This window comes from Phyllobates terribilis, unplaced genomic scaffold (genome assembly GCF_046119375.1).
Source record: "Phyllobates terribilis strain yellow unplaced genomic scaffold, ASM4611937v1 Scaffold_108__1_contigs__length_5656254, whole genome shotgun sequence".
NCBI lineage: Eukaryota > Metazoa > Chordata > Amphibia > Anura > Dendrobatidae > Phyllobates > Phyllobates terribilis.
In genome coordinates this window covers 3,474,331-3,498,408 of record NW_027362868.1, presented here as the reverse complement: position 1 = coordinate 3,498,408, position 24,078 = coordinate 3,474,331, and the positions used below count along the sequence as shown (strand labels likewise).

At 45.4% G+C, this 24,078-nt stretch overlaps 11 non-coding genes across 11 annotated transcripts; all 11 read right to left on the bottom strand.

The window, feature by feature from the left end:
- Positions 1–50: 50 nt before the first annotated feature.
- Positions 51–241, bottom strand: LOC141200200 (U2 spliceosomal RNA). The gene has a single exon (XR_012271927.1). It is a non-coding gene; the product is annotated as a U2 spliceosomal RNA (small nuclear RNA).
- Positions 242–1,356: 1,115 nt separating this feature from the next.
- LOC141200199 (U2 spliceosomal RNA) lies at positions 1,357–1,547 on the bottom strand. Its single transcript, XR_012271926.1, has one exon. It is a non-coding gene; the product is annotated as a U2 spliceosomal RNA (small nuclear RNA).
- A 1,115-nt stretch (positions 1,548–2,662) lies between these two features.
- On the bottom strand, positions 2,663–2,853 carry LOC141200198 (U2 spliceosomal RNA). Its single transcript, XR_012271925.1, has one exon. It is a non-coding gene; the product is annotated as a U2 spliceosomal RNA (small nuclear RNA).
- A 1,115-nt stretch (positions 2,854–3,968) lies between these two features.
- Positions 3,969–4,159, bottom strand: LOC141200196 (U2 spliceosomal RNA). The gene has a single exon (XR_012271923.1). It is a non-coding gene; the product is annotated as a U2 spliceosomal RNA (small nuclear RNA).
- A 6,480-nt stretch (positions 4,160–10,639) lies between these two features.
- On the bottom strand, positions 10,640–10,830 carry LOC141200195 (U2 spliceosomal RNA). The gene has a single exon (XR_012271922.1). It is a non-coding gene; the product is annotated as a U2 spliceosomal RNA (small nuclear RNA).
- A 1,115-nt stretch (positions 10,831–11,945) lies between these two features.
- Positions 11,946–12,135, bottom strand: LOC141200866 (U2 spliceosomal RNA). Its single transcript, XR_012272567.1, has one exon. It is a non-coding gene; the product is annotated as a U2 spliceosomal RNA (small nuclear RNA).
- A 6,155-nt stretch (positions 12,136–18,290) lies between these two features.
- LOC141200194 (U2 spliceosomal RNA) lies at positions 18,291–18,481 on the bottom strand. The gene has a single exon (XR_012271921.1). It is a non-coding gene; the product is annotated as a U2 spliceosomal RNA (small nuclear RNA).
- Positions 18,482–19,596: 1,115 nt separating this feature from the next.
- LOC141200193 (U2 spliceosomal RNA) lies at positions 19,597–19,787 on the bottom strand. The gene has a single exon (XR_012271920.1). It is a non-coding gene; the product is annotated as a U2 spliceosomal RNA (small nuclear RNA).
- Positions 19,788–20,902: 1,115 nt separating this feature from the next.
- On the bottom strand, positions 20,903–21,093 carry LOC141200192 (U2 spliceosomal RNA). The gene has a single exon (XR_012271919.1). It is a non-coding gene; the product is annotated as a U2 spliceosomal RNA (small nuclear RNA).
- A 1,115-nt stretch (positions 21,094–22,208) lies between these two features.
- On the bottom strand, positions 22,209–22,399 carry LOC141200189 (U2 spliceosomal RNA). The gene has a single exon (XR_012271917.1). It is a non-coding gene; the product is annotated as a U2 spliceosomal RNA (small nuclear RNA).
- Positions 22,400–23,514: 1,115 nt separating this feature from the next.
- Positions 23,515–23,705, bottom strand: LOC141200188 (U2 spliceosomal RNA). The gene has a single exon (XR_012271916.1). It is a non-coding gene; the product is annotated as a U2 spliceosomal RNA (small nuclear RNA).
- Positions 23,706–24,078: the final 373 nt, after the last annotated feature.

The window sequence follows — 24,078 nt, the reverse complement described above, 5'->3', positions numbered from 1 at the left end:
ACAAAAAACATTGAATTCAATTCTTTCTGATTTTAGAAACTGCATTAAAGAAGGGGTGCACCGGTCCTGGAGATACTGCAATACCAGGTCAATGCGTGGAGTGGACAGAGCAAGCTCTTTTTCCATCTCCCTGTTCTAAAAATCCATTTAATATATGGTCCCCAGATAGGGGACGTATCAGATATTAAACTGATAAGAACAGATACTACACTTGATCTTAGCCAAAAGGCCGAGAAGCGATAACCAGAATTGGTTTCAAACTACGGAGCCACCCAAGGATCCTGAAAAGTCCATTTGTGGAGATGAGCTCCTGGACTCCCGTTAAGAAGACATGTTGTCAACCTCTAGATCCCTTACATGCCTGCACTTTTCGGCTTGCTGCTGCTGCAATCCACGCGTTTTAGATCTGCATAACTCCACCTCTTTAAACACAGCACCTTCACCCCCTGCTGTTCCCACCCGCCTCAACACCGTTGGAAGGGAGGAGAACCAATTAAGGCGGGGGGTGGGGTGGAACGAGCAGCTGTCTACCCTTAGCAGGAGGGCTCCTGATTACATACCTCTCCTGCTGCTGCTGCTGCTGGCTGTCCAGCAGCAGACTGAAGGTGGCTGCTGCTGTGCACAGGTATATAAAGGCTCAGAGCCTATTATGACACGCGCAGCCAGCGTTCCATTGCCACATTCCATCTACTGCAGGCAGGATACCTGGCTGGCTGAATGTCGCTGAGAAGCTCACAGAGACCGCCATAAGCAACAGTTTAACAGAATGCCACAGACTAATCAACCAAACTTTTTGGGTTGGGTTCTCTTTTATAGTCTGCAGGCATTAAATGAAAGAAGTCAGTGTTCCAGCAGAAGGAGACAACGTTTCAGAAAAGGCATTGTAGCAAACCAAAAAAGAAATTTTAAGCGCAGCAGAGTAACCAGCGCACATACCTGTTAGCTCAGGTGAGTTTAAAAGGCTGCTGTTGATAACAAGGGCATTTGCTAAATAGATGGTGTGTGTGCAACAATATACTGAAAGGTCAATTATATTGTGCAGCTTATCTCACCACCTGTAGTTATTTAGGTGAAAGCTCCAAAATGCTTGCCTAATATGTCTGTTTATCCAAAAGGAAGTAAAAAGGGAGAGCTAGAAAGATAGCATTGCATCACATTACATGGCAATGCAATGCACAGTTGCTGAAGTTGAACCAAAATGAGCTTGTAATCTGGCTTCTGCAACTTTGAACATGAAAAATCCAATGAGGAGAAGAAAAGCAAAGCCAAAGAGTCCATCCCAAAATCCGACAAACAAGCAAAATGAACAAAAAACATTGAATTCAATTCTTTCTGATTTTAGAAACTGCATTAAAGAAGGGGTGCACCGGTCCTGGAGATACTGCAATACCAGGTCAATGCGTGGAGTGGACAGAGCAAGCTCTTTTTCCATCTCCCTGTTCTAAAAATCCATTTAATATATGGTCCCCAGATAGGGGACGTATCAGATATTAAACTGATAAGAACAGATACTACACTTGATCTTAGCCAAAAGGCCGAGAAGCGATAACCAGAATTGGTTTCAAACTACGGAGCCACCCAAGGATCCTGAAAAGTCCATTTGTGGAGATGAGCTCCTGGACTCCCGTTAAGAAGACATGTTGTCAACCTCTAGATCCCTTACATGCCTGCACTTTTCGGCTTGCTGCTGCTGCAATCCACGCGTTTTAGATCTGCATAACTCCACCTCTTTAAACACAGCACCTTCACCCCCTGCTGTTCCCACCCGCCTCAACACCGTTGGAAGGGAGGAGAACCAATTAAGGCGGGGGGTGGGGTGGAACGAGCAGCTGTCTACCCTTAGCAGGAGGGCTCCTGATTACATACCTCTCCTGCTGCTGCTGCTGCTGGCTGTCCAGCAGCAGACTGAAGGTGGCTGCTGCTGTGCACAGGTATATAAAGGCTCAGAGCCTATTATGACACGCGCAGCCAGCGTTCCATTGCCACATTCCATCTACTGCAGGCAGGATACCTGGCTGGCTGAATGTCGCTGAGAAGCTCACAGAGACCGCCATAAGCAACAGTTTAACAGAATGCCACAGACTAATCAACCAAACTTTTTGGGTTGGGTTCTCTTTTATAGTCTGCAGGCATTAAATGAAAGAAGTCAGTGTTCCAGCAGAAGGAGACAACGTTTCAGAAAAGGCATTGTAGCAAACCAAAAAAGAAATTTTAAGCGCAGCAGAGTAACCAGCGCACATACCTGTTAGCTCAGGTGAGTTTAAAAGGCTGCTGTTGATAACAAGGGCATTTGCTAAATAGATGGTGTGTGTGCAACAATATACTGAAAGGTCAATTATATTGTGCAGCTTATCTCACCACCTGTAGTTATTTAGGTGAAAGCTCCAAAATGCTTGCCTAATATGTCTGTTTATCCAAAAGGAAGTAAAAAGGGAGAGCTAGAAAGATAGCATTGCATCACATTACATGGCAATGCAATGCACAGTTGCTGAAGTTGAACCAAAATGAGCTTGTAATCTGGCTTCTGCAACTTTGAACATGAAAAATCCAATGAGGAGAAGAAAAGCAAAGCCAAAGAGTTCATCCCAAAATCCGACAAACAAGCAAAATGAACAAAAAACATTGAATTCAATTCTTTCTGATTTTAGAAACTGCATTAAAGAAGGGGTGCACCGGTCCTGGAGATACTGCAATACCAGGTCAATGCGTGGAGTGGACAGAGCAAGCTCTTTTTCCATCTCCCTGTTCTAAAAATCCATTTAATATATGGTCCCCAGATAGGGGACGTATCAGATATTAAACTGATAAGAACAGATACTACACTTGATCTTAGCCAAAAGGCCGAGAAGCGATAACCAGAATTGGTTTCAAACTACGGAGCCACCCAAGGATCCTGAAAAGTCCATTTGTGGAGATGAGCTCCTGGACTCCCGTTAAGAAGACATGTTGTCAACCTCTAGATCCCTTACATGCCTGCACTTTTCGGCTTGCTGCTGCTGCAATCCACGCGTTTTAGATCTGCATAACTCCACCTCTTTAAACACAGCACCTTCACCCCCTGCTGTTCCCACCCGCCTCAACACCGTTGGAAGGGAGGAGAACCAATTAAGGCGGGGGGTGGGGTGGAACGAGCAGCTGTCTACCCTTAGCAGGAGGGCTCCTGATCACATACCTCTCCTGCTGCTGCTGCTGCTGGCTGTCCAGCAGCAGACTGAAGGTGGCTGCTGCTGTGCACAGGTATATAAAGGCTCAGAGCCTATTATGACACGCGCAGCCAGCGTTCCATTGCCACATTCCATCTACTGCAGGCAGGATACCTGGCTGGCTGAATGTCGCTGAGAAGCTCACAGAGACCGCCATAAGCAACAGTTTAACAGAATGCCACAGACTAATCAACCAAACTTTTTGGGTTGGGTTCTCTTTTATAGTCTGCAGGCATTAAATGAAAGAAGTCAGTGTTCCAGCAGAAGGAGACAACGTTTCAGAAAAGGCATTGTAGCAAACCAAAAAAGAAATTTTAAGCGCAGCAGAGTAACCAGCGCACATACCTGTTAGCTCAGGTGAGTTTAAAAGGCTGCTGTTGATAACAAGGGCATTTGCTAAATAGATGGTGTGTGTGCAACAATATACTGAAAGGTCAATTATATTGTGCAGCTTATCTCACCACCTGTAGTTATTTAGGTGAAAGCTCCAAAATGCTTGCCTAATATGTCTGTTTATCCAAAAGGAAGTAAAAAGGGAGAGCTAGAAAGATAGCATTGCATCACATTACATGGCAATGCAATGCACAGTTGCTGAAGTTGAACCAAAATGAGCTTGTAATCTGGCTTCTGCAACTTTGAACATGAAAAATCCAATGAGGAGAAGAAAAGCAAAGCCAAAGAGTCCATCCCAAAATCCGACAAACAAGCAAAATGAACAAAAAACATTGAATTCAATTCTTTCTGATTTTAGAAACTGCATTAAAGAAGGGGTGCACCGGTCCTGGAGATACTGCAATACCAGGTCAATGCGTGGAGTGGACAGAGCAAGCTCTTTTTCCATCTCCCTGTTCTAAAAATCCATTTAATATATGGTCCCCAGATAGGGGACGTATCAGATATTAAACTGATAAGAACAGATACTACACTTGATCTTAGCCAAAAGGCCGAGAAGCGATAACCAGAATTGGTTTCAAACTACGGAGCCACCCAAGGATCCTGAAAAGTCCATTTGTGGAGATGAGCTCCTGGACTCCCGTTAAGAAGACATGTTGTCAACCTCTAGATCCCTTACATGCCTGCACTTTTCGGCTTGCTGCTGCTGCAATCCACGCGTTTTAGATCTGCATAACTCCACCTCTTTAAACACAGCACCTTCACCCCCTGCTGTTCCCACCCGCCTCAACACCGTTGGAAGGGAGGAGAACCAATTAAGGCGGGGGGTGGGGTGGAACGAGCAGCTGTCTACCCTTAGCAGGAGGGCTCCTGATTACTAGTGTTGAGCCACCCCCGTAGTGTTCGGGTTCGGTTCGGTTCGTCGAACACCGGGATGTTCGAGGAACTGTTCGTCGAACTGTTCGTCGAACACCTTAGAACACCGTCGAACACCGTTAAAACCAATGGCAGGCAAACAAAAACACATAGAAACACATAGAAAACACCTGCAAAGGTGTCCAAAAGCTGACAAACTGCTCAGAAGACACTCTCTTTAAAAAAGCCGGCCGGCAAATTCAGCAGCGGCATACACCGGTACCCGACAATTTAGACAAGAAGGAATAGAGCATCACACATAGATTAGATAGATAGAAACATGTCAGTCACACATATAAGAAGCACAGTGATAGTGTTGGTTACTGTACTTGTCATTTAGTGTAAAGGATTTATTAAAAAAAATATTAGTGTTTTCATGCACTGTCTCTTTAAAAAAGCCGGCGGCAATTCAGCATCTGTACCCGACAATTTAGAACAGAAAGAATAGAGCTTCACACATAGATTAGATAGATAGAAACATGTCAGTCACATATATAATAAGTACAGTGATAGTGTTGCTTACTGTACTTGTCATTTAGTGTAAAGGATTTATTTAAAAAAATATTAGTGTTTTCATGCACTGTCTCTTTAAAAAAGCCGGCCGGCAATTCAGCAGCGGTACCCGACAATTTATAACAGACAGAATAGAGCTTCACACATAGATTAGATAGATAGAAACATGTCAGTCACATATATATGAAGTACAGTGATAGTGTTGGTTACTGTACTTGTCATTTAGTATTAAAATAAAGGATTTATTATTAAAAAAATTGGCGTGGGGTTCCCCGTAATTTTAGGCTCTAGCGGAGGTTAAGCAGACGGCTGGGGCAGATGTTTGAAGCCTGGGAAGGGGGTAATACCCACGGAGCTTCCCAGGCTACTAATATGAGCCCCCAGCTGAATACATAGCCTTTACTAGCTATTAAAATGGGGGACCCCCCCAAAAAAATGACGTGGGGTCCCCCCTAATTTAATAGCTAGCAAAGGCTAGGCAGACAGCTGGGGGCTGATATTAATAGCCCAGGAAGGGAGCCATGAATATTGGCCCCCTCCCAGGCTAGAAACACCAGCCGTCAGCCGCCCCAGAAATGGCGCATTCATAGGATGCGCCAATTCTGGCACTTAGCCTCGCTCTTCCACGCTGCCCTGGTGCGGTGGCAGGGGGTAATAGGGTTGGGGTTGATGTCAGCTTATAATGCCAGCTGACATCAAGCCCAGGTTAGTAATGGAGAGGCGTCTATAAGACACCCCCATTACTAACCCCATAGTCAAAGTTAAAAAAAAACACAAACACCCAGAATAAAGTCCTTTAATTGAAATAAAGACACAATCCTTTATTGTTCTAAATTAAACCATACTTACCATCACGCCCATTCCAGCTGAAGCCAACGATCTCCTGCAATAAAAGAAAAATAATAAAGCAACCTCATCCTTACCTTTCCATGGTTCCCACGACAGCTTCAGCTCTGCTACATCGAGATGACAGGCTGGACCGCAGCAGAACGCTGCCATCCAGCCTGTCATCCCGCAGACACTGAGAAGCGCAGGCTTGCTTGCGCTGCTCAGCGTCTCTCTGTGACGACATCCAGATGAGCCGAGTTCATGTCCAATGAACTCGGCTCACCTCATGCACGTCACTGACAGCGTGGGAAAATTCTCACGCTGAAGCGCTGATTGCAGGAGAATTTTCCCACGCTGTCAGTGACGTGCAGGAGGTGAGCTGAGTTCATTGGACATGAGCTCACCTCATGCACATCACTGACAGCATGGGAGAATTCTCCTGCACTCAGCACTTCAGCGTGAGAATTTTCCCACGCTGTCAGTGACGTGCATGAGGTGAGCCGAGTTCATTGGACATGACCTCGGCTCATCTGGATGCCGTCACAGCGAGACAGTGAGGAACGCAAGCATGCCTGCGCTTCTCAGTGTCTGCGGGATGACAGACTGGATGGCAGCGTTCTGCTGCGGTCCAGCCAGTCATCTCGATGTAGCAGAGCTGAAGCTGTCGTGGGAACCATGGAAAGGTAAGGATGAGGTTGCTTTATTATTTTTCTTTTATTTCAGGAGATCGTTGGCTTCAGCTGGAATGGGTGTGATGGTAAGTATGGTTTAATTTAGAACAATAAAGAATTGTGTCTTTATTTCAATTAAAGGACTTTATTCTGGGTGTTGTGTTTTTTTTAAATACTTTACTAGAAATTCATGGCGGTCATGTCTAATACTGGCGTGACCCCATGAATTTTGGGCTTGGGGCCAGCTGATAATACCAAGCTGGCCCTAACCCCTTTATTACCCAGTGAGCCACCGCACCAGGGCCCTGGATGAGTTGGGTACAGCGCCAGAAGATGGCGCTTCTATGAACGCGCCATTTTCCGGGGTGGCTGCGGACTGCAATTTGCAGCGGGGGGGGCCCAGAAAGCTTGGGCCTCCCTGCGCTGCAGATTCCAGCCCCCAGCTGCCTAGTTGTACCTGGCTGGACACAAAAATAGGGCGAAGCCCCACGTACTTTTTTTTTAATTATTTCATGAAATTCATGAAATAATTAAGAAAAAAAGGGCTTCCCTATATTGTTGTGTCCGGCCAGGTACAAATAGGCAGCTGGTGGATGGGGGCAGCCCGTTTCTGCCTGCTGTACCTGGCTGGACACAAATATAGTGCGAAGCCCCACTTCAATTTTTTTAAATTATTTCAGGAAATTCATGAAATAATTTAAAAAAAATTGACGTGGGGCTTCGCACTATATTTGTGTCCAGCCAGGTACAGCAGGCAGGAACGGGCTGCCCCCAACCACCAGCTGCCTATTTGTACCTGGCCGGACACAACAATATAGGGAAGCCCTTTTTTTCTTAATTATTTCATGAAATAATTTAAAGAAAATTGACGTGGGGCTTCGCCCTGTTTTTGTGTCCAGCCAGGTACAACTAGGCAGCTGGGGGCTGGAATCCGCAGCGCAGGGAGGCCCAAGCTTTCTGGGCCACCCCCGCTGCAAATTGCAGTCCGCAGCCACCCCGGAAAATGGCGCGTTCATAGAAGCGCCATCTTCTGGCGCTGTACCCAACTCATCCAGGGCCCTGATGCGGTGGCTCACTGGGTAATAAAGGGGTTAGGGCCAGCTTGGCATTATCAGCTGGCCCTAAGCCCGAAATTCATGGGGTCACGCCAATATTAGACATGACCACCATGAATTTCTAGTAAAGTATTTAAAAAAAACACAACACCCAGAAAAAAGTCCTTTAATTGAAATAAACACACAATTCTTTATTGTTCTAAATTAAACCATACTTACCATCACGCCCATTCCAGCTGAAGCCAACGATCTCCTGAAATAAAAGAAAAATAATAAAGCAACATCATCCTTACCTTTCCATGGTTCCCAGGACCGGTCCAGCTCTGCTACATCGAGATGACAGGCTGGACCGCAGCAGAACGCTGCCATCCAGCCTCTCATCCCGCAGACACTGAGAAGCGCAGGCTTGCTTGCGCTCCACAGTGTCTCTCTGTGAGGGCATCCAGATGAGCCGAGTTCATGTCCAATGAACTCGGCTCACCTCATGCACGTCACTGACAGCGTGGGAAAATTCTCCTGCACTTAGCGCTTCAGCGTGGGAGAATTCTCACACTGAAGCGCTGAGTGCAGGAGAATTCTCCCACGCTGTCAGTGACGTGCAGGAGGTGAGCTGAGTTCATTGGACATGAGCTCACCTTATGCACGTCACTGACAGCGTGGGAGAATTCTCCTGCACTCACCGCTTCAGCGTGAGAATTTTCCCACGCTGTCAGTGACGTGCATGAGGTGAGCCGAGTTCATTGGACATGAACTCGGCTCATCTGGATGTCGTCACAGAGAGACGCTGAGCAGCGCAAGCAAGCCTGCGCTTCTCAGTGTCTGCGGGATGAGAGGCTGGATGGCAGCGTTCTGCTGCGGTCCAGCCTGTCATCTCGATGTAGCAGAGCTGAAGCTGTCGTGGGAACCATGGAAAGGTAAGGATGAGGTTGGTTTATTATTTTTCTTTTATTGCAGGAGATCGTTGGCTTCAGCTGGAATGGGCGTGACGGTAAGTATGGTTTAATTTAGAACAATAAAGGATTGTGTCTTTATTTCAATTAAAGGACTTTATTCTGGGTGTTTGTGTTTTTTTTAACTTTGACTATGGGGTTAGTAATGGGGGTGTCTTATAGACGCCTCTCCATTACTAACCTGGGCTTGATGTCAGCTGGCATTATAAGCTGACATCAACCCCAACCCTATTACCCCCTGCCACCGCACCAGGGCAGCGTGGAAGAGCGAGGCTAAGTGCCAGAATTGGCGCATCCTATGAATGCGCCATTTCTGGGGCGGCTGACGGCTGGTGTTTCTAGCCTGGGAGGGGGCCAATATTCATGGCTCCCTTCCTGGGCTATTAATATCAGCCCCCAGCTGTCTGCCTAGCCTTTGCTAGCTATTAAATTAGGGGGGACCCCACGTCATTTTTTTTGGGGTGTCCCCCATTTAAATAGCTAGTAAAGGCTATGTATTCAGCTGGGGGCTGATATTAGTAGCCTGGGAAGCTCCGTGGGTATTACCCCCTTCCCAGGCTTCAAACATCAGCCCCAGCCGTCTGCTTAACCTCCGCTAGAGCCTAAAATTAAGGGGAACCCCACGCCAATTTTTTTAATAATAAATCCTTTATTTTAATACTAAATGACAAGTACAGTAACCAACACTATCACTGTACTTCATATATATGTGACTGACATGTTTCTATCTATCTAATCTATGTGTGAAGCTCTATTCTGTCTGTTATAAATTGTCGGGTACCGCTGCTGAATTGCCGGCCGGCTTTCTTAAAGAGACGGTGCATGAAAACACTATTATTTTTTTTGATAAATCCTTTACGCTAAATGACAAGTACAGTAAGCAGCACTTTCACTGTACTTCGTATATATGTGGCTGACATGTTTATATCTATCTAATCTATGTGTGAAGCTCTATTCTTTCGATTCTAAATTGTCGGGTACAGGTGTATGCCGCTGCTGAATTGCCGGCTTTTCATGTTTCACTGTTGGCACTGTTCCCATCGATTTGGGCAATCACTGTAATGCCACAACCACCATGGCTGTGACATTACAGTGAGTGGCAGACAATCCCTGCATGATTGGTGCTCTAAATAGCACCAGACATGCAGGACACGCTTTTGGTGCACGAACAGTTATCGAACATAACCTCGAACAGCCGAATTTTTTGCAAATCGTTCGGGTTCGTCGAACAACTCGAACACCGCCCAAAACAGCTCGAATTTGAGATTGGCGAACAGTTCTAGTCGAACACCGCTCATCTCTACTGATTACATACCTCTCCTGCTGCTGCTGCTGCTGGCTGTCCAGCAGCAGACTGAAGGTGGCTGCTGCTGTGCACAGGTATATAAAGGCTCAGAGCCTATTATGACACGCGCAGCCAGCGTTCCATTGCCACATTCCATCTACTGCAGGCAGGATACCTGGCTGGCTGAATGTCGCTGAGAAGCTCACAGAGACCGCCATAAGCAACAGTTTAACAGAATGCCACAGACTAATCAACCAAACTTTTTGGGTTGGGTTCTCTTTTATAGTCTGCAGGCATTAAATGAAAGAAGTCAGTGTTCCAGCAGAAGGAGACAACGTTTCAGAAAAGGCATTGTAGCAAACCAAAAAAGAAATTTTAAGCGCAGCAGAGTAACCAGCGCACATACCTGTTAGCTCAGGTGAGTTTAAAAGGCTGCTGTTGATAACAAGGGCATTTGCTAAATAGATGGTGTGTGTGCAACAATATACTGAAAGGTCAATTATATTGTGCAGCTTATCTCACCACCTGTAGTTATTTAGGTGAAAGCTCCAAAATGCTTGCCTAATATGTCTGTTTATCCAAAAGGAAGTAAAAAGGGAGAGCTAGAAAGATAGCATTGCATCACATTACATGGCAATGCAATGCACAGTTGCTGAAGTTGAACCAAAATGAGCTTGTAATCTGGCTTCTGCAACTTTGAACATGAAAAATCCAATGAGGAGAAGAAAAGCAAAGCCAAAGAGTCCATCCCAAAATCCGACAAACAAGCAAAATGAACAAAAAACATTGAATTCAATTCTTTCTGATTTTAGAAACTGCATTAAAGAAGGGGTGCACCGGTCCTGGAGATACTGCAATACCAGGTCAATGCGTGGAGTGGACAGAGCAAGCTCTTTTTCCATCTCCCTGTTCTAAAAATCCATTTAATATATGGTCCCCAGATAGGGGACGTATCAGATATTAAACTGATAAGAACAGATACTACACTTGATCTTAGCCAAAAGGCCGAGAAGCGATAACCAGAATTGGTTTCAAACTACGGAGCCACCCAAGGATCCTGAAAAGTCCATTTGTGGAGATGAGCTCCTGGACTCCCGTTAAGAAGACATGTTGTCAACCTCTAGATCCCTTACATGCCTGCACTTTTCGGCTTGCTGCTGCTGCAATCCACGCGTTTTAGATCTGCATAACTCCACCTCTTTAAACACAGCACCTTCACCCCCTGCTGTTCCCACCCGCCTCAACACCGTTGGAAGGGAGGAGAACCAATTAAGGCGGGGGGTGGGGTGGAACGAGCAGCTGTCTACCCTTAGCAGGAGGGCTCCTGATTACATACCTCTCCTGCTGCTGCTGCTGCTGGCTGTCCAGCAGCAGACTGAAGGTGGCTGCTGCTGTGCACAGGTATATAAAGGCTCAGAGCCTATTATGACACGCGCAGCCAGCGTTCCATTGCCACATTCCATCTACTGCAGGCAGGATACCTGGCTGGCTGAATGTCGCTGAGAAGCTCACAGAGACCGCCATAAGCAACAGTTTAACAGAATGCCACAGACTAATCAACCAAACTTTTTGGGTTGGGTTCTCTTTTATAGTCTGCAGGCATTAAATGAAAGAAGTCAGTGTTCCAGCAGAAGGAGACAACGTTTCAGAAAAGGCATTGTAGCAAACCAAAAAAGAAATTTTAAGCGCAGCAGAGTAACCAGCGCACATACCTGTTAGCTCAGGTGAGTTTAAAAGGCTGCTGTTGATAACAAGGGCATTTGCTAAATAGATGGTGTGTGTGCAACAATATACTGAAAGGTCAATTATATTGTGCAGCTTATCTCACCACCTGTAGTTATTTAGGTGAAAGCTCCAAAATGCTTGCCTAATATGTCTGTTTATCCAAAAGGAAGTAAAAAGGGAGAGCTAGAAAGATAGCATTGCATCACATTACATGGCAATGCAATGCACAGTTGCTGAAGTTGAACCAAAATGAGCTTGTAATCTGGCTTCTGCAACTTTGAACATGAAAAATCCAATGAGGAGAAGAAAAGCAAAGCCAAAGAGTCCATCCCAAAATCCGACAAACAAGCAAAATGAACAAAAAACATTGAATTCAATTCTTTCTGATTTTAGAAACTGCATTAAAGAAGGGGTGCACCGGTCCTGGAGATACTGCAATACCAGGTCAATGCGTGGAGTGGACAGAGCAAGCTCTTTTTCCATCTCCCTGTTCTAAAAATCCATTTAATATATGGTCCCCAGATAGGGGACGTATCAGATATTAAACTGATAAGAACAGATCAGGTTTCAACATAATTTATTAAGTGCGTAAAAGATGGTTTACAATCAAAAACAACAACACAAACAGTACATTATTAAAACACAGAATTCCACCCATAAAAACCCCATATACGATTAGCATCCCTCCTCCCAATACATTTGACATCCCTCAAGTAATAAATATACATCTGGCTAAAAGCAATTTTAAGACAATCCTTCACAGAAATAGCATCACGTTTAAAAAGTAAAATATTGCGTGCCTTCCAAAGGGCGTCTTTAAAACAGTTAATCATACACCAACATATACAATACTGTTGAGGGGTCGGACATTTAAAAAGGCCATATAAAACATATTCATGGTTAAAATCTCTTAAACCACAAGTCCATTTTAAAAGAATCCCAACTTTGTGCCAAAGTTCCTGTGCAAATGGGCAATTCCACATAAGGTGCAAGGTGGTTTCGTCATTAATACATGAGTCTCTGGCGCATTTGGCTCTGGCCACCAGGCCTCTCCTGTGTTGAAACTCTCTGGTGGGGAGGCACTGGTGGACCACCATCCATGCGATGTCCTTATGTCCATTTGCTAAGAATTTCCCGAAGACATTCTTCCAAACTTGCTTCGATCTCTCTTCTGAGAAATTTACTATGGGGGTCACATCTTCATTCCTCCTCAGAAAAGATAAAAGCTTCTTGCGGTCTTTAAAAATGTCCATATTAAAATCACCAAGGCTATAAAATCGAACAGTCTTTTCTAAGATTGCTTGGTGTTTGGGGGGGCATAGTAAAACAGGGGAATTCAACGACAACTTAAACCATCTTTTAAAAAATCATCCCACAAGTATATTTTAAAAAATAACTTAGCGCACTATTACCATTAAAATGTTTGAAACAAAAGCAGAAATAATTTAAATGCAAATAAATATGTAAATCGGGGACATCCCTTCCGCCTTTCATTTTATTCTTCCTCATTATTTCTCGCCTTAATTTTTCCATTTTGGAGTTCCATAAAAACATAAAGATCATCCTAGTCATTTTTTTAATTAAAACATCAGAGGGGGGGTACACCATAGCTATATACAGTATGAGGGGTAACAACACTGATTTTATAATTAAAATTTTCCCCTCCATTGTTAGGGACCTCAAACCCCAAAATGATATTTTCTTTGACATTTTTTCTATGACATTCTCCCAGCTTTGAGTTCCCACATTCTCCTCGTTAAAAACAACTCCAAGAATTTTTACATTGTCTCGTTTTATAGTGAGCTGCGGGAGTTGGGCGGTGTCCCAGGATCCCAAAGTCAGACATTCAGATTTATTTAAATTAAGTTTAAAACCGGATGCCTGGGAAAAAAAATCAATGCGCAACACCGCCCTCCGGAGGGAAGCAGGGTCCACGCACACAACCGTCACGTCATCCATGTAGCCAAAGACTCTCACATCACTGCCACCTCCGCCTGGAACAGGAACCCCTCTAATCACTTTGTCTTTCCTTATTGCGCTCAGCAGGGGCTCCATGGCGCAGATGAACAGGATGGGCGACAAGGGGCATCCCTGCTTCACTCCGGACTCAAGGGGAACTCCATCTGTTAAAAAGCCATTAAGAGAAATTTGACTAAAACAATTTTTATATAAAATCTTAATACAATTTAAAAGCATATTAGGGATACCCATTCTTTTTAAAACTCTAAAAAGAAATCTATGAGAGACTCTATCGAAAGCTTTTTCAAAATCTAGGGCTAAAAGAGCTACATTTTGACCCCGGTCTCTGGAATACCAAATTACATCCCTTAATACGTTTAAAACCTCTGAAATACTTCTGCCTGGTACACTACAAACCTGCTCAGGCTGGATTAGTTTGGCAATGACACTCCTGAGCCGGTCTGCAACCACCTTAGCAAGTACCTTGTAATCAACATTTAGGAGAGTTATGGGTCTCCAATTCGCTAGAGTACTGCGGTCACCTTTTTTATATATCAAAGACACCACTCCTCTCCTCCACGAAAATGGCAACTGTTCACAAATAAAAACTTCCTCTTTTAAAATGTCCCAAAAAGTAAGGTAAAACTCTACAGGTAGTCCGTCACACCCAGGTGCTTTACCCTTAGAGAAACTTTTAAAAACATAAAATAATTCCTCTAAAACAATATCGCGTTCTAAAAACTCCTGGTCTGTAAAATTTAACTTAAAATCGAGATCATTAAGAGCATCAGATAAAAAGGACTCATCTATACACTTTTTACTAAAAAGATGCTTATAAAAGTTAAAAGTAGCATTCAACATTCCCTGCATAGATGTTTCACCCTCTAGATTTGTGATCACTTCTCTTTTATCCATGACTTTTTTGAAGAAGAAGCGAGAGCACTTCTCCCCCTCCTCCAAGTGCTGCACTCTAGAGTTAAAAATAATCTCTTTCCCCTTTGTGTCTATGCAGTTCTGAATTTCAGTTTTTAGGCTAGCAATATCATCTCCCACCTCCACCCCTAGCTCTTTGAATTTAAAAAGTGTTTGTAGTTTGGTGTTAAGATCACTAAAACATCTTTTTTTCTCTCTAGCTTTACGTCTCCCTGCTTTTATAAAAAACATTCTGACTTTTTTTTTCAAATTTTCCCACCAGGTTGCCATAGGGGCATCAGAAGGTTTTTGTCGCCGCCAGGCTTGATAGGCTTTACCAAAGTCTTGTCGAATCAGAGGGTCCTCCAGCAGGTATGTACTTAGACGCCAGAGGCCCCTGTTGACCCTCTGTTCATCCCGATATTCTAGATGCACCTCCAAGCCCTTATGGTCAGAAAATATATTTGATGTTAAAACACATTTTACAGGGTTAAAATCATCTGATAGGAAAATAAAATCGATCCTGGAGGACACCCCTCTTCCGGACCACGTATAACCAGGGTCCGTCGGCAGGAGTGACCTCCACGCATCGCATAATTTAAAATCAGTTATAAAATCTTTCAATAGATGACATGACTTATCCAATTTGCGTAAAGGGTCACCCCCTGCTCGTTGTTCACTAGCACAAAGACAATTAAAATCACCCCCTACGATCAGGGGAGATGACCCAGTACAGTACAATGGAAATATCCCAAATAAATTAATTCTCTCTTGCTTATCAGGGGGAGCATAAATATTCATTACACGTAGGGTAAAACCATTAAATTTAAAATGCACTAAAACCACTCTGCCTGGTACTATTTCTGTGACAGCATTTATAGTAATATTTCTCCCACGACAGAGGAAGCCCACCCCCGCTGACTTGTTGTCATTGGAGCCAGACCAGATGGAGGGCCCCAGTCTCCAATCTGTCTTGATATCATTATAATTTAGTGCATGTTGTATTCCGCATTCCTGTAATAAACATATGTCAAAGTCAGTGGTTTCTAAATACTTGAATAGAGCAGCCCTACGAACTGGGCTCTTTAATGACCTCACATTCAGTGAGACAAGTCTTAATGTGGGCATTCATAGGTCAGGGTGGTGGATCTTCCATGAGGACACCTGACTCAAAGCCCTGTATATCAAATTGCTCCAGGACATCCGGGCTAGAGGACCCAAACGACTCGATATTCTGTGAGCCGGCGGTTGCCCCCTCGTAGGTCACGGTTCCCAGCCACATTCCAGGAGACGCTGGGGCTTCGACATTCCGTCTCTTTTTCGGGGCAGACTCCACTAGGTCACTGGTGCAGTCCTCCTCTTCCTCCACCTCCTCCAGGGGGGGAGACTGGTCCATCAGGACAAGATCAGCAACACAGATTTCCTGATGTTCGCCACCTAGAAGCAAAGCCCCCTCATCTGGCTGGCTAATCGCCCTGGAAGATCCTGAGGCCATCGCTGCGTGGTCCCCTGTAGCCAACCGCACAGGGGCACCACCCTCCAGCCCAACAGGATCGGTATCGGGAACCATCGATACGGAGGATACCCTCCCAGAAGGAGGACCCCCCCGCTCCGGTCCATGCGAGGTCCGCCCATCGTTAAGGGACTTCGATGCAGGTGCCGCCCCAGAGGGGCCTCCGGCTCCCTGCTCCATCCCAGCCTTCTCGCCCTTCGAACCGCCCTCCGACGCCGGCCTGCCAGTGAAGACCGGTGGGCGCATCGGCTCAGCTTCAGAAGATGCAGCTTCTGCGTAGGTCCTGGTCCTGGTCCTGTTGGGGCATCCTCGGAACATGTGCCCCGCCTCACCGCAGAGATTACATTTCCTCCCAGCGGGACAGTCCTTCATTAAATGTCCGTAACAGCTGCAATTATTGCAGCGGTCTACTTTCCTGCCCGTGCAGGACGTTTGGGTATGACCCATTTGTCCACAGTTCCTGCAACATACTGGCATTCCAGGATAAAATAAGTAGCCTCTGCTCTTACCGATTACGAAGGTTGAGGGAGGGTGTAGCATTCCTCCCACTCCACTAAGGTCCCTCTTTAGACGGGCCATATACCTTCTCTTGCCGCACCAGAAGCCTACCGCGTTCTTCACAGTACCCAGGTATCTCAGATCATCACAATAGCGGGTAAGGTAGGTCGAGATGTCTGCAGCTTCCACAAAGGGGTTCGGGAAATGCACCACGATGGGGATCTCGTCATAAGCATACAAGAGACAAAAGGTTAGTCCATCCAATTCATCTAAGTAGTTTTTCTCGTTTACCTTTTGTACGAGTTGCTGACAGCATCCCTGGCTCTTGAAGGTGATGGTGTATGTCCCCTTGTACTCGTTGTCCTGGAAGCAGAATATGTCTTCCCGCCGAAACTCCAGAACTCCAAGAAGAATCCTATGGCAGATGTAGTCCAAATTCTTCTCCATCCTCGATGCTGCTCCAACTTCAATCCTCACGGTGTTCCGCATCCGGGCATCACCCGATGAATATGTGAGCGTTGCCGGCATCCTTCACTCAGGAACGTACCGACTCTTCTCTCTGAAAGGCGCAAGCCTTCATGGGATCCCTTCCCGTTGCTCCCGGACTAATCCTTCCTCCCAATAGCAGCAGGGGGGTTAAGTCCCTCCGAAGAGGAACGATCCCCCCAGGCCGAGAGAAAGGGTACCAAGAGCACCTCACAGGCAAGACCACACAGGTAAACCTGATAGATCGTGCCAAAAGGCCGAGAAGCGATAACCAGAATTGGTTTCAAACTACGGAGCCACCCAAGGATCCTGAAAAGTCCATTTGTGGAGATGAGCTCCTGGACTCCCGTTAAGAAGACATGTTGTCAACCTCTAGATCCCTTACGTGCCTGCACTTTTCGGCTTGCTGCTGCTGCAATCCACGCGTTTTAGATCTGCATAACTCCACCTCTTTAAACACAGCACCTTCACCCCCTGCTGTTCCCACCCGCCTCAACACCGTTGGAAGGGAGGAGAACCAATTAAGGCGGGGGGTGGGGTGGAACGAGCAGCTGTCTACCCTTAGCAGGAGGGCTCCTGATTACATACCTCTCCTGCTGCTGCTGCTGCTGGCTGTCCAGCAGCAGACTGAAGGTGGCTGCTGCTGTGCACAGGTATATAAAGGCTCAGAGCCTATTATGACACGCGCAGCCAGCGTTCCATTGCCACATTCCATCTACTGCAGGCAGGATACCTGGCTGGCTGAATGTCGCTGAGAAGCTCACAGAGACCGCCATAAGCAACAGTTTAACAGAATGCCACAGACTAATCAACCAAACTTTTTGGGTTGGGTTCTCTTTTATAGTCTGCAGGCATTAAATGAAAGAAGTCAGTGTTCCAGCAGAAGGAGACAACGTTTCAGAAAAGGCATTGTAGCAAACCAAAAAAGAAATTTTAAGCGCAGCAGAGTAACCAGCGCACATACCTGTTAGCTCAGGTGAGTTTAAAAGGCTGCTGTTGATAACAAGGGCATTTGCTAAATAGATGGTGTGTGTGCAACAATATACTGAAAGGTCAATTATATTGTGCAGCTTATCTCACCACCTGTAGTTATTTAGGTGAAAGCTCCAAAATGCTTGCCTAATATGTCTGTTTATCCAAAAGGAAGTAAAAAGGGAGAGCTAGAAAGATAGCATTGCATCACATTACATGGCAATGCAATGCACAGTTGCTGAAGTTGAACCAAAATGAGCTTGTAATCTGGCTTCTGCAACTTTGAACATGAAAAATCCAATGAGGAGAAGAAAAGCAAAGCCAAAGAGTCCATCCCAAAATCCGACAAACAAGCAAAATTAACAAAAAACATTGAATTCAATTCTTTCTGATTTTAGAAACTGCATTAAAGAAGGGGTGCACCGGTCCTGGAGATACTGCAATACCAGGTCAATGCGTGGAGTGGACAGAGCAAGCTCTTTTTCCATCTCCCTGTTCTAAAAATCCATTTAATATATGGTCCCCAGATAGGGGACGTATCAGATATTAAACTGATAAGAACAGATACTACACTTGATCTTAGCCAAAAGGCCGAGAAGCGATAACCAGAATTGGTTTCAAACTACGGAGCCACCCAAGGATCCTGAAAAGTCCATTTGTGGAGATGAGCTCCTGGACTCCCGTTAAGAAGACATGTTGTCAACCTCTAGATCCCTTACATGCCTGCACTTTTCGGCTTGCTGCTGCTGCAATCCACGCGTTTTAGATCTGCATAACTCCACCTCTTTAAACACAGCACCTTCACCCCCTGCTGTTCCCACCCGCCTCAACACCGTTGGAAGGGAGGAGAACCAATTAAGGCGGGGGGTGGGGTGGAGCGAGCAGCTGTCTACCCTTAGCAGGAGGGCTCCTGATTACATACCTCTCCTGCTGCTGCTGCTGCTGGCTGTCCAGCAGCAGACTGAAGGTGGCTGCTGCTGTGCACAGGTATATAAAGGCTCAGAGCCTATTATGACACGCGCAGCCAGCGTTCCATTGCCACATTCCATCTACTGCAGGCAGGATACCTGGCTGGCTGAATGTCGCTGAGAAGCTCACAGAGACCGCCATAAGCAACAGTTTAACAGAATGCCACAGACTAATCAACCAAACTTTTTGGGTTGGGTTCTCTTTTATAGTCTGCAGGCATTAAATGAAAGAAGTCAGTGTTCCAGCAGAAGGAGACAACGTTTCAGAAAAGGCATTGTAGCAAACCAAAAAAGAAATTTTAAGCGCAGCAGAGTAACCAGCGCACATACCTGTTAGCTCAGGTGAGTTTAAAAGGCTGCTGTTGATAACAAGGGCATTTGCTAAATAGATGGTGTGTGTGCAACAATATACTGAAAGGTCAATTATATTGTGCAGCTTATCTCACCACCTGTAGTTATTTAGGTGAAAGCTCCAAAATGCTTGCCTAATATGTCTGTTTATCCAAAAGGAAGTAAAAAGGGAGAGCTAGAAAGATAGCATTGCATCACATTACATGGCAATGCAATGCACAGTTGCTGAAGTTGAACCAAAATGAGCTTGTAATCTGGCTTCTGCAACTTTGAACATGAAAAATCCAATGAGGAGAAGAAAAGCAAAGCCAAAGAGTCCATCCCAAAATCCGACAAAGAAGCAAAATGAACAAAAAACATTGAATTCAATTCTTTCTGATTTTAGAAACTGCATTAAAGAAGGGGTGCACCGGTCCTGGAGATACTGCAATACCAGGTCAATGCGTGGAGTGGACAGAGCAAGCTCTTTTTCCATCTCCCTGTTCTAAAAATCCATTTAATATATGGTCCCCAGATAGGGGACGTATCAGATATTAAACTGATAAGAACAGATACTACACTTGATCTTAGCCAAAAGGCCGAGAAGCGATAACCAGAATTGGTTTCAAACTACGGAGCCACCCAAGGATCCTGAAAAGTCCATTTGTGGAGATGAGCTCCTGGACTCCCGTTAAGAAGACATGTTGTCAACCTCTAGATCCCTTACATGCCTGCACTTTTCGGCTTGCTGCTGCTGCAATCCACGCGTTTTAGATCTGCATAACTCCACCTCTTTAAACACAGCACCTTCACCCCCTGCTGTTCCCACCCGCCTCAACACCGTTGGAAGGGAGGAGAACCAATTAAGGCGGGGGGTGGGGTGGAACGAGCAGCTGTCTACCCTTAGCAGGAGGGCTCCTGATTACATACCTCTCCTGCTGCTGCTGCTGCTGGCTGTCCAGCAGCAGACTGAAGGTGGCTGCTGCTGTGCACAGGTATATAAAGGCTCAGAGCCTATTATGACACGCGCAGCCAGCGTTCCATTGCCACATTCCATCTACTGCAGGCAGGATACCTGGCTGGCTGAATGTCGCTGAGAAGCTCACAGAGACCGCCATAAGCAACAGTTTAACAGAATGCCACAGACTAATCAACCAAACTTTTTGGGTTGGGTTCTCTTTTATAGTCTGCAGGCATTAAATGAAAGAAGTCAGTGTTCCAGCAGAAGGAGACAACGTTTCAGAAAAGGCATTGTAGCAAACCAAAAAAGAAATTTTAAGCGCAGCAGAGTAACCAGCGCACATACCTGTTAGCTCAGGTGAGTTTAAAAGGCTGCTGTTGATAACAAGGGCATTTGCTAAATAGATGGTGTGTGTGCAACAATATACTGAAAGGTCAATTATATTGTGCAGCTTATCTCACCACCTGTAGTTATTTAGGTGAAAGCTCCAAAATGCTTGCCTAATATGTCTGTTTATCCAAAAGGAAGTAAAAAGGGAGAGCTAGAAAGATAGCATTGCATCACATTACATGGCAATGCAATGCACAGTTGCTGAAGTTGAACCAAAATGAGCTTGTAATCTGGCTTCTGCAACTTTGAACATGAAAAATCCAATGAGGAGAAGAAAAGCAAAGCCAAAGAGTCCATCCCAAAATCCGACAAACAAGCAAAATGAACAAAAAACATTGAATTCAATTCTTTCTGATTTTAGAAACTGCATTAAAGAAGGGGTGCACCGGTCCTGGAGATACTGCAATACCAGGTCAATGCGTGGAGTGGACAGAGCAAGCTCTTTTTCCATCTCCCTGTTCTAAAAATCCATTTAATATATGGTCCCCAGATAGGGGACGTATCAGATATTAAACTGATAAGAACAGATACTACACTTGATCTTAGCCAAAAGGCCGAGAAGCGATAACCAGAATTGGTTTCAAACTACGGAGCCACCCAAGGATCCTGAAAAGTCCATTTGTGGAGATGAGCTCCTGGACTCCCGTTAAGAAGACATGTTGTCAACCTCTAGATCCCTTACATGCCTGCACTTTTCGGCTTGCTGCTGCTGCAATCCACGCGTTTTAGATCTGCATAACTCCACCTCTTTAAACACAGCACCTTCACCCCCTGCTGTTCCCACCCGCCTCAACACCGTTGGAAGGGAGGAGAACCAATTAAGGCGGGGGGTGGGGTGGAACGAGCAGCTGTCTACCCTTAGCAGGAGGGCTCCTGATTACATACCTCTCCTGCTGCTGCTGCTGCTGGCTGTCCAGCAGCAGACTGAAGGTGGCTGCTGCTGTGCACAGGTATATAAAGGCTCAGAGCCTATTATGACACGCGCAGCCAGCGTTCCATTGCCACATTCCATCTACTGCAGGCGGGATACCTGGCTGGCTGAATGTCGCTGAGAAGCTCACAGAGACCGCCATAAGCAACAGTTTAACAGAATGCCACAGACTAATCAACCAAACATTTTGGGTTGGGTTCTCTTTTATAGTCTGCAGGCATTAAATGAAAGAAGTCAGTGTTCCAGCAGAAGGAGACAACGTTTCAGAAAAGGCATTGTAGCAAACCAAAAAAGAAATTTTAAGCGCAGCAGAGTAACCAGCGCACATACCTGTTAGCTCAGGTGAGTTTAAAAGGCTGCTGTTGATAACAAGGGCATTTGCTAAATAGATGGTGTGTGTGCAACAATATACTGAAAGGTCAATTATATTGTGCAGCTTATCTCACCACCTGTAGTTATTTAGGTGAAAGCTCCAAAATGCTTGCCTAATATGTCTGTTTATCCAAAAGGAAGTAAAAAGGGAGAGCTAGAAAGATAGCATTGCATCACATTACATGGCAATGCAATGCACAGTTGCTGAAGTTGAACCAAAATGAGCTTGTAATCTGGCTTCTGCAACTTTGAACATGAAAAATCCAATGAGGAGAAGAAAAGCAAAGCCAAAGAGTCCATCCCAAAATCCGACAAACAAGCAAAATGAACAAAAAACATTGAATTCAATTCTTTCTGATTTTAGAAACTGCATTAAAGAAGGGGTGCACCGGTCCTGGAGATACTGCAATACCAGGTCAATGCGTGGAGTGGACAGAGCAAGCTCTTTTTCCATCTCCCTGTTCTAAAAATCCATTTAATATATGGTCCCCAGATAGGGGACGTATCAGATATTAAACTGATAAGAACAGATACTACACTTGATCTTAGCCAAAAGGCCGAGAAGCGATAACCAGAATTGGTTTCAAACTACGGAGCCACCCAAGGATCCTGAAAAGTCCATTTGTGGAGATGAGCTCCTGGACTCCCGTTAAGAAGACATGTTGTCAACCTCTAGATTCCTTACATGCCTGCACTTTTCGGCTTGCTGCTGCTGCAATCCACGCGTTTTAGATCTGCATAACTCCACCTCTTTAAACACAGCACCTTCACCCCCTGCTGTTCCCACCCGCCTCAACACCGTTGGAAGGGAGGAGAACCAATTAAGGCGGGGGGTGGGGTGGAACGAGCAGCTGTCTACCCTTAGCAGGAGGGCTCCTGATTACATACCTCTCCTGCTGCTGCTGCTGCTGGCTGTCCAGCAGCAGACTGAAGGTGGCTGCTGCTGTGCACAGGTATATAAAGGCTCAGAGCCTATTATGACACGCGCAGCCAGCGTTCCATTGCCACATTCCATCTACTGCAGGCAGGATACCTGGCTGGCTGAATGTCGCTGAGAAGCTCACAGAGACCGCCATAAGCAACAGTTTAACAGAATGCCACAGACTAATCAACCAAACTTTTTGGGTTGGGTTCTCTTTTATAGTCTGCAGGCATTAAATGAAAGAAGTCAGTGTTCCAGCAGAAGGAGACAACGTTTCAGAAAAGGCATTGTAGCAAACCAAAAAAGAAATTTTAAGCGCAGCAGAGTAACCAGCGCACATACCTGTTAGCTCAGGTGAGTTTAAAAGGCTGCTGTTGATAACAAGGGCATTTGCTAAATAGATGGTGTGTGTGCAACAATATACTGAAAGGTCAATTATATTGTGCAGCTTATCTCACCACCTGTAGTTATTTAGGTGAAAGCTCCAAAATGCTTGCCTAATATGTCTGTTTATCCAAAAGGAAGTAAAAAGGGAGAGCTAGAAAGATAGCATTGCATCACATTACATGGCAATGCAATGCACAGTTGCTGAAGTTGAACCAAAATGAGCTTGTAATCTGGCTTCTGCAACTTTGAACATGAAAAATCCAATGAGGAGAAGAAAAGCAAAGCCAAAGAGTCCATCCCAAAATCCGACAAACAAGCAAAATGAACAAAAAACATTGAATTCAATTCTTTCTGATTTTAGAAACTGCATTAAAGAAGGGGTGCACCGGTCCTGGAGATACTGCAATACCAGGTCAATGCGTGGAGTGGACAGAGCAAGCTCTTTTTCCATCTCCCTGTTCTAAAAATCCATTTAATATATGGTCCCCAGATAGGGGACGTATCAGATATTAAACTGATAAGAACAGATACTACACTTGATCTTAGCCAAAAGGCCGAGAAGCGATAACCAGAATTGGTTTCAAACTACGGAGCCACCCAAGGATCCTGAAAAGTCCATTTGTGGAGATGAGCTCCTGGACTCCCGTTAAGAAGACATGTTGTCAACCTCTAGATTCCTTACATGCCTGCACTTTTCGGCTTGCTGCTGCTGCAATCCACGCGTTTTAGATCTGCATAACTCCACCTCTTTAAACACAGCACCTTCACCCCCTGCTGTTCCCACCCGCCTCAACACCGTTGGAAGGGAGGAGAACCAATTAAGGCGGGGGGTGGGGTGGAACGAGCAGCTGTCTACCCTTAGCAGGAGGGCTCCTGATTACATACCTCTCCTGCTGCTGCTGCTGCTGGCTGTCCAGCAGCAGACTGAAGGTGGCTGCT